Here is a 9,394-nt window from a genome sequence, read left to right as displayed (position 1 = left end):
GTATTTTATTTGCCTGTGTTTAGGATATTTTTAAGCTATGTCACCTCCTTCAGTGTATTGATGTTTTAGACCTTAGCTTTAATTATAGAATGACGGTCTGTTCCTTCAGTCAAAATAATGTAAGCGTTAGGATCAAGTTGGCAAAGATTTTGAGGGGCAGGGGGAACACCCAAACTATCTGCATGTTGGAAAACACTAGGTAAGGAGCGCCTGGGTGGCTCAGTCAGTTAAGTGTCTGCCTTCGGCTCAGGTCATGATCCCAGGGTCCTGGGATTGAGCCCCGCATCGGGCTCCCCCCTCAGCAGAGTCTGCTTCTCCATCTCCCTCTGCCTGCTGCTCCCCCTGCTTGTGCTCTCTCTCTCTGTCAAGTAAATAAATAAAATCTTAGAAAAAAAAAGAAAAGAAAAATAAAACACTAGGTCACAGGCCAGTGGTGCGATAGGCACCTTAGTACAGGGAACACTTGAACAACATGGGGGTGCCCCCCTCACTGTCCAAAATCTGCCTATCACTTTTGACTCACTCAGAACTTAACTACTAACAGCCTCCTGTTGATCGGAAGCCGTACCGATATTATAAACAGTCGATCAACACGTATTTTGTATCTCGTATGTATTATAGACTGTATTCTTACAATAAAGTAAGCTAGAGAGAAGATGATATTAAGAAAATCACAAGGCAGAGAAAATTTATAGTACTGCACTGCATTTATTTATTTATTTATTTATTTATTTATTTATTTATTTTTAAAGATTTTATTTATTTATTTGAGAGTGAGAGAGCGCGTGCACATGCACAAGGAGGGGAGGAGCAGAGGGTGAAGCCGACTCCTCGCAGAGCAAGGAGCCTGACTGGGAGCTCCATCCCAGGAGCCAAAGACAAACACTTAACAGACTGAGCCTTCCAGGTACCCCAAATGTGTGTTTACTCTTAATAGTCTCCTGATTATTTTAAACACACACACAATGCTTTTAAGTCGTATGGTAACAGTTTCAAAATTTAAGCCACTTGGACCTATTAAGGGACTAACACAAAAATTACAGATCCAAATCAGAACAGGTGGTTACCAGGGGACCAATGTGGTGGGTCTGTGCCGGGGAGACAGGGCTGGTTAAGCTAACCGTGATCTCAAGTGAACAGGGTTGCAGCGTCAGGCGTTTTGCAGGCACTCGGGAAGCAGTTACTGAAGCCATGACCTCCAGGACTGAAACAATTATTCCCCTGGTTAAAATAGTGGAAAGGGACCAGCCCTGAAACGGGGAAGCTAGGGTTCTAAGTTCGATTGTATGACCCTGGCTGGCATATCTGCTCTCCAGCCCTCACCCCCTCATCAATAGGGCATGTGGGTATGGGTGTAGACCCGTAACATTGGACATGTGGATTACTGGCCCAATGTGATCCATGGAACCTGGAGATTGGCTTTTGCTCCCTATCTCTGGGTCTGTCTCTCTGTGTCTCTCTCTCTATTTTTTTTTTAAGATTTTATTCATAAGTAATCTGTACACCCACTGTGGGGCTCACACTTACCACCGAGATCAAGAGTCGCGGGCTCCACCAACTGAACCAGCCAGGTGCCCCTCTCTCTGTGTATTTTGATCCAAGTAAAGTTCATGTAACGTAAAGCTAACCATTTTAAAGTAAACAGTTCAGTCGCATGCAGTATATTCTCAGTGTTGCACAAACACTTCGTCTGTGTAACTCCAAAACATTTCAGCACCTCAAAAAGAAGCTCCACACCCATTAAGCAGTCACTCCCCATCCCCCGCACCAGCTCCTGGCAACCACCCATCTGCTGGCCCTCTCTGTAGAGTCCCCTCTTTTGAACATTTCCTATAAATGGAGTCATACGGGATGTGACCTTTTGTATCTGACTTCTTTTCACTTGGCGTAATGTTCCAAGGTTCGTCCATGTGGTAGGGTGTTTCAGTTCTTCGTTCCTTTTCATGGCTGAATAGTATTCTGTTGAGTTACCCTGCTAATATTTTGTAAGCAAAATTAATTACTTACTCTGCACTAGACCAACGGTCTCTACCAGCCCTTCGCCATGTCATGTAACCACAGCTGCTGGGCTGCCCTAACAAGATTGGACCTTTTGGTCACTGTAGTCAAAGCCGACTCTAATTAATCAGATAATGTAAGCCATTCTAATTTAATTCCACTCAAGGAGGATCATGACATCTGGGCACTATCAGGGATTATTGGCAGAAGAAAATAGATAAATATGATTAAAGCCTCTGAATGGATTAGATTTCTGTTTGAAGCCTGTCTTGCACCACTGTTGTGAACGGTCAACCTACCTACTGTTCTCACCAGTAACTACACCGCACAGCCTGCAGTCACGATGGGGAAAAAACACTCCGCCCTAGGGCTATTCCGACTCTAAAAATATATGATCCCATGGGTCCGTAGCTTACTTCTGCCCAGAAGTGCTCAAATTTCTGCATCTAGAGACATCTGGGGGAAACCTCCAGTGTATGACAAGTTAGCTGAAACGTCATCAGGACGTTAGGGCAGTGAGGATGGGGTTTAGATTTGGAGGGACGCTTGAGAGCTCACACAGGAGGTGGTCACAAAAGCTAGCTTGGGGTTGAACCCCCGGACACGGGCAACTGGAGAGCCAAGGGTATGGGTTCTAGACGCCGGCTGCAAGAGTTGAGTTACCTTTGGGTTTCTTCTTTGGCTTCTTTGCTTTTCTTTCTTTTTCTTTTTAAAAGATTTTATTTATTTGAGAGAGAGAGAGAGCACGAGTGGTGTGCAGGGGCAGAGGGAGAGGGAGAAGCAGTCTCCCCGCTAAGTAGGGAGCCGCTAAACTGGCTGAGCCACCCAGGCGCCCCTCTTCTTCAGTGTCTTTGGTTCTTTCTTGGGGATAGCAGGAGAAACCAAGGGCCCCTCACTAAGAAGAGAAGGAGCAGAGCAGATTTCTTAAAGCAGTGGCAGCCGCGTGCACGAAGTGGGTAGGGAAGAGAGTTGCGATTTAGAACTGCACAAGGGGTCGGACTGAGTCCTTGGGAGGTGAGAGCAGAGAAGGAAAAGGATGAACCTCTCAAAGCCACAGGTTACTCAACTGAAAAACGCAAATGATAATTGAAAAGTGCTTCCCACTCGTAAGTGAAATCAAAGGCTATTTGTCTTCCTTTGGCTTATTTCATGTAGCATAATACCCTGTAGGTCCATCCATGTTGTTGCAAATGGCAAGATTTTATTCTTTTTATGGCTGAGTGAGACTTCATTGTATATATATATATAGACCACATCTTCTTTATCCGTTCATCTCTTCATGGACGCTTAGGTTGCTTCCATACCTGGGCCATCGTAAAGAGTGCTGCAGTAGGCCAAGGAGTGCATGTATCTTTCTGAATTAGTGTTTTCATTTTCTTGAGGTAGATGCCCAGCAGTGAAATTACTGGATAGGATGGTACTTCTGTTTTTAAGATTTTTTTCCTCCCTTAATGCTCCCTTTATTTATTTATTTATTTATTTATTTAGTAAACTCAACCCCCAATGTGGGGCTTAAATTCACAACCCCAAGATCAAGAGTCCCACGCGCTCCCGACTGAGCCAGCAAGGCGCCCAAGCTATCTTTAGTTTTTTGAGGAGACTTTGTTCTGTTGCTCATCATGGTGGCGGCCCCACTTTACACCCCCACAACAGTGCGCGAGGGTTCCACGATCCACTACTGCGGTGAGCATTTCATCATGCGTAGAATTGTTGAGCCGCTATGTTGTACACTGGAAACGAATTTAATATTACATGTTAATTATTCTTCAATTAAAACCCAAACCCAAACCAAAAACACTTCCCACTGTAAGGCGCCAGTAGAAAATGTCAGCATCAGTTGCACGTTCTGGGGATGCCATTGAAGGAGATCAGAATGTGCCACTCCAAAATCTGCTACTTTGGCGTAAGGATGATTTCGAGCTGAAGGCAACTGAGGATCAACAGATGCAGGAAGAATTCTCTGGCCTCCCCTTATCTGCCTAAAAGCAGGGCATCAGTTTCCTTTTGTGACAATGTCCTCTCTCGTACCAGAAAAAGGAGAGCAACTTATCACTGGAGACAGAGTCAGCACTGAGATGAGTCTGCATAAACAGATGTTACTAAAATAACACTTATCTTCCATTTGTTCCCCCGTGTATATCCTTCACTTCCCTACAGTTGATCATCCCTTGAAGCCCAGACCCCCTTTCCTTTGTTAAAATGGTATATAAGGGGGCACCTGGGTGGCTCAGTCGGTTAAGCTTCTGCCTTTGGCTGTAGTCATGATCCCAGGGTGCTGGGCTCGAGCCCCGCATCGGGCTCCCTGCTCAGCGGGGAGTCTGCTTCTCCCTCTGCTGCTCCCCCTGCGTGTCCTCTCTCACTCTCTCTGTCAAATAAATAAATAAAATCTTTAAAAATAAATAAATAAAAAATAAAATGAGGTATATAAGCCTCCAAGTCTAGCTACCTCTTTGAGTTTCACTTCTTTCTGTGAATATTAGTAAACATTGTGCCTTTTCTCCTGTTAATATATCGTTTGTTAGTTTAATTTGCAGGCCCTTGTTTTCAGAGCTTAAGGGGGTAGAAGAAAGGTTTTTCCTCCCACATACCATGCACCCTACAGCATGGGTGGATGACCCTGAGGGATGCTCTGCCTTCTGCCACTGGAGGTGAGGGTACCTCCTCACAGCTAGATTCAGTGCCCCGGCATTGTAGGAATTTGCCAAAGCTATTTTTTGTGACGGCTGTCCATTAGAATTGCCTAGTAGATACCCGTTGACTGTTTGGCTGAGGACATGTTAACAGGAATTAGGAGGCAACAGCTTTCTTCTAAGGAGTTGTAGTCAGACTCAGAATGGAAGAGTGAGTAGAAACAGTCAGATGGTAAGGTGGGGTTTGGAAGAAGAATGGAAAACGTGTTTGCTGAAAAGTGTCAAGAGGCACAAAGTGGTAATGTTGTTAGTTTCTTTCATTTTCCATAAGAAAAAAGGAAGCTCACCATAGGTAAAAGGGACTTGACACAAACTGTTGGCTGATTTGAAAAGAATTGACCACCTAGTCATCTAGAAAGGATGTTTCTCATCAGAAAAAAATATTCCAAGGCAGGAATTTTGTGTAGAGAAAGTCTCTTGACTGTAATCCCCAAAGACACGTTGGTGAAATTTAGTTTCCTAGAATAAGTGTGTTCTTAAGCCTCCGGAGAAAGACAATACCATGACACATCTTAAAAAAAAAAAAATTGGGGCATCATATAGAGAAGATGAATCACTACGTTGTTCACCCGAAACGAATGTGTCAACTCCACTCAAATAAGAAAACTTTAAAGAAATATTTAGGGATCACAATGGGAGCCTCTGATCTAATTTCTCAATTGCGCCACACCAGGCAGGACAAGAAACAAACTGCGTTTACGTCTTAAAAGAGAAATAACATGGTCATAAAAGGTGGCTATTTTAGGATGGCTCACAAGCCACTACAACGCCAGCCAAGGAAAGTAGGAGCCAAACCGGGCTGTGGACCGAGCACCGGACAGCCCCCCCCCCCGCCCCCGGCAGGGGGCTGGTGGAACCATCCTTCCAGGTTTGAGAGCAAAGCGAAGTTACCCGTACAGGAGAGCCTGAAACTGACCAGGCGAGGTGGTGAGATGCCAGCTCCGAGATGGGTCCGTTTGCCCGGGGTCACACTAGAAGAGGCTGGAGTAGCCCCACCCCCCCACCCCTAAGTGGCTCACATCACGGAGACCACAGTGCAAAGAGGGGGAAAGAAACAACACTGGATCAGGAGTATACACACACACGAATAGGAAAAGTTTGGTCAGCTGGAAAGGAAGGAGAAAAAAAGGAGAGAAGAAAAATGCAGCGTGGCGAGTGCTTGTGGTCAGAAGCGAGAATCCGTGAAAACTGGACCTTCTTTCTCTCTGTGGGCAGAAGTTTCCGCCGGGCCAAGGGCAGATAAAGGAATCCAAGGCCGATTGCCAAAGATCCGGAGGAGTTCAGAAGTTCAGGAAAATAAAGGAGGATTATCGCTGAAGGGTTCTGTGAAGCAGAGAGAAGGTGAAACGACAGGAAACCCTGGGAGGGGCTGGGGCACTGAGCACCGCCCCGCGGGAGGTGTGTGCCGGGTGCCGGAAGGCGGGCAACCTCGGGTGAGCAGATCGAGGGGTCCAGCCTTGCTTCTCTCGGAGCGCTTCATCAACCCAATGGGCTCCTAAAAGAAAAAGAGAGACGAGGCTGGAGAGGACGGTGGAGGGCTGTTTGCAGGCAGGCTCCATTTTCCCACTCTTGGAGAGAAAATTCCTTCTGCCATGGCCTTTGCATTTTGTGTGTGTGTTCAAAACGTGTTAGTGTCATGTGTGTAGTGCATACATGTATACACCGTACGTATATACATATGCACCTGTACCTAAATGCGCGCGCACGCGCACACACTTCTGTAAACATAAACCATGCCTGATTAGAGAGCTGCGTGAACAAAGGAAGACAGAAGTAGGGCTGCGCTCCCGGCAACCCCCCCCAAGCCCCCCCTCCAAGGAGTCTAGGCGGTAGGAGATAATGAAAAAGATGGAGAGGTAGTTAAGTGGGGGTGTAGGCAGGGCAAATCAGAGAGCTGAATTACCGCGCAGAGCAGGAGACGAATCAACAGGAAAATATTGACAGCAAAGAGGAAAGAGGGAAATCTATGTAAATGATGGGCGTGAAAGACCAAATGGAGACAAACACACAGGAAAGAATGAGATCTCAAACAGAAGGCGAGGCAGGTCCTCATCAAAGCCCGAGGCAGGAAGGCCCGTTAAGGGGAGGGAAGGGAATCGCGATGTGGATAAAAATTAAGATAAATAAAAACTGATGAAAAGAATTTTGTAAAGATACAATTTTTAGTATGGGCAAGTTTCGAGGCTTTCTTAAGAGGAAGCAGATGGGACAGAAAATTTAGATTTTAAAGGTCGAAATTAGAACTTGAAAGGTAAGAAAGAAGATAAAGAATGTTTTCTCGTTCAGCTAGACTTACTGTTGACTTAAAAAATAATAATGTTCAATATTTGGTCATAGGGTTTTGATGCATTCTTAGAAATTTGAAATGATAGCCAAAAAGGAATTCAGAGATAATTTTTTAAAAATATTTTATTTATTTATCCGAGAGAGAGAGAGAGAGAGAGAGAGTAAGCAGGAGAGAGCACAAGCAGGGGGAGGAGCAGAGGGAGAGGGAGAAGCAGGCTCACCCCGCTGAGCCAGGAGCCCGATGGGGGTCTCGATCCCAGGACCCTGAGATCATGAGCCAAAGGCAGAGGCTTCACCGACTGAACCGCCCAGGCGCCCCCGGAGAAAATTTTTTTAAAAACGCCATCTATTTGCTCTATTTCTTTCTCTGAATCTCTCTTTCTGTGTATACACACAGGTGCCTGCCCACACACACGCACACACACACAGATATTCTTTTTCTGAAACATTTGCAGACATCATGATACCTCAGTATGTATTTTCTACGAGTAACAACATTCCCGGATGTGCCCACAAAACCACCATCCTAAGAAAGCCAGTAATGATTCCATGGTACCTAATGAGCCGTCCTATCAGCAATGCCAAGAATCGTTTTAGCTGTTTTGTTTTTTTTAAACAAGAATCCAATCAAGGGGCACCCATCGAATGTGCTTCTTTTGTCCCTTGGGAGTCTAGACTTTCCAGCCCAAGCTCATCATTGGGGGCGTGAGAAAAACTCTGTCAGGATAAGGTGATTTGGGCTCAAGGCCATTGCCCTGAGCACGTGTTCCATTTTACCCAGGCGAGATTTTATGGTTAAGATAGCTTTAAGTTTTAAAATAATTTTAAAAGGGTGAGTATCAAAACTGTCATCCTAGCACAGGAATTACTACTGCTCCTAGAAATACGGAGCCCTCTCAGGGTGTCCCCTAGATGGCCTAGGGGACATTTGCATGCCGGAGCTCAGTTAAGGCTCTCACAAATCCCAGGCTGACTGCGTGGAGAGCCCCGGAGGTCCCCTCTGGTCCCTGTCACACAGGCGAGGCTCCGAGCTGTTTGCCAGCCTGCCGGAGGGCTGGCGGCTGGCGGAGGACCCAGACGGCACTTTGCAGAGCCTTTTGACCACTTTCCTGCCCTGACACCTCAAAGCGCCAACCCGCACTGCTGCTGCTGAGTGTCTATCAGACGTTATCTGTAAAGGGCACGCGGTTCTGGAGAAAACGGCAGCACGAGGTAAACTCTTCAGCCAGCGCTGCTTCGCCCGACGCCCCGACGCGGACTAATGGGAGCTGTAGGCCGCGTCCTGGCCATAAAGGGAGCCGGTGGAACCCTTGGTAACACTAAGAGGAAGGACAGATTATGCAAATGAGAAATGCTGTTTGTGTTGCCAAGTGAACCTCCGTTCAGAGTCGATTTAATAGAAGTGGAAATAGATCTTTCTCGTTCTGCTTTTTTTTTTTTTTTTGGTGAATGAAATGAAGATGCCAGGAAGTTTACGGTAGGTATTATGCTTTATTTACCTTTCCATTCTCAGGATTTAGTGCATCATTCAGAATATACATAGGTATTCAGATAATATGTTGTTTCAGCAAATATTTCCTGAATGCAGTCTATGTGGCAGGCCCGGTGCTGGCCCCTGCCCGGAGGTAAGAAACACGTATTATCTGTTTGAGACACAGGATGGACGATGCAGCAAGTACCTGGTGGCCTGGGCACGAAGGGGGATCATCTGATACAGGATAGGGAGGGACAGGAAAGGCTTCCAGGAAGAAGTGTCATTTCAGTGGCGACTGGAGGTAGGGTAGCAATTCAAGTTTGCTGAGCTGAATGGGTGGCTTTTCTTTTAAGGAGCTTAAAGCCGCAGGGCAAAGTAAACCATTTACACACACCTTTCTTGTTTGAATTGGCAAATGATATTTACAGTCCATGAGCTGCAAGAAATGGGTGACAGGGGTAGCCTGTGTGTAGGAAACCGAGTCACCAGGGCAGGAAGGTACACCCTTTTGCACCCCTTGAATTGTTTACTGATATTTTTGAGTAATTCAAAATGAATGTATGTTCTCTTATTTTTTTTTTTTTAGAATTTTATTTATTTATTTGTCAGAGAGAGAGAAAGTACACGCACAAGCAGGGGAAGGGGCAGAGAGAGAGGGGGAAGCAGGCTGCCCACTGAGCAGGGAGCCCAGTGCAGGACTCGATGATCCCAGGACCCTGGGATCATGACCTGAGCTGAAGGCAGCCACTTAACCAACTGAGCCACCCAGGTGTCCCGTGAATGTATGTTCTCAATGTAAGGTCACTGCAGGGAACAGACAGGGAAGGACATAAATATGTCCTCCTTCAGTTTAGTAAAATTTGAGGATGCCGTGGAATTGACAGTGGTCTGAGGGAAGAAGCCATGTTTTCCAATCTGCGACCACTCTGTGGGCTTCCTCAGGGTC

General features: G+C 46.1%; 1 protein-coding gene across 6 annotated transcripts in view; it reads left to right on the top strand.

Annotated features, from left to right (window-relative positions):
- The first annotated feature begins 5,773 nt into the window (after window positions 1-5,773).
- LOC121106313 overlaps window positions 5,774-9,394 on the top strand; it is a 40,362-nt gene continuing 36,741 nt past the window's right edge. For 2 of the 6 annotated variants that reach the window (XM_040645400.1, XM_040645403.1), the window contains exon 1: window positions 7,845-8,451. The gene's annotated coding sequence lies outside the window, so the exon portion shown is untranslated. Of the gene's footprint in view, window positions 6,030-7,844; window positions 8,452-9,394 lie in introns of those variants that run through there. The other 4 variants (XM_040645401.1, XR_005838936.1, XR_005838933.1 and 1 more) reach the window with 4 other exon arrangements.

The sequence above is a fragment of the Ursus maritimus genome, unplaced genomic scaffold, assembly GCF_017311325.1.
Source record: "Ursus maritimus isolate PB19 unplaced genomic scaffold, ASM1731132v1 scaffold_31, whole genome shotgun sequence".
In the NCBI taxonomy this organism is placed as follows: Eukaryota; Metazoa; Chordata; class Mammalia; order Carnivora; family Ursidae; genus Ursus; species Ursus maritimus.
Note: the sequence above shows the minus strand (reverse complement) of the source record. Positions and strands in the feature narration are given on the sequence as shown.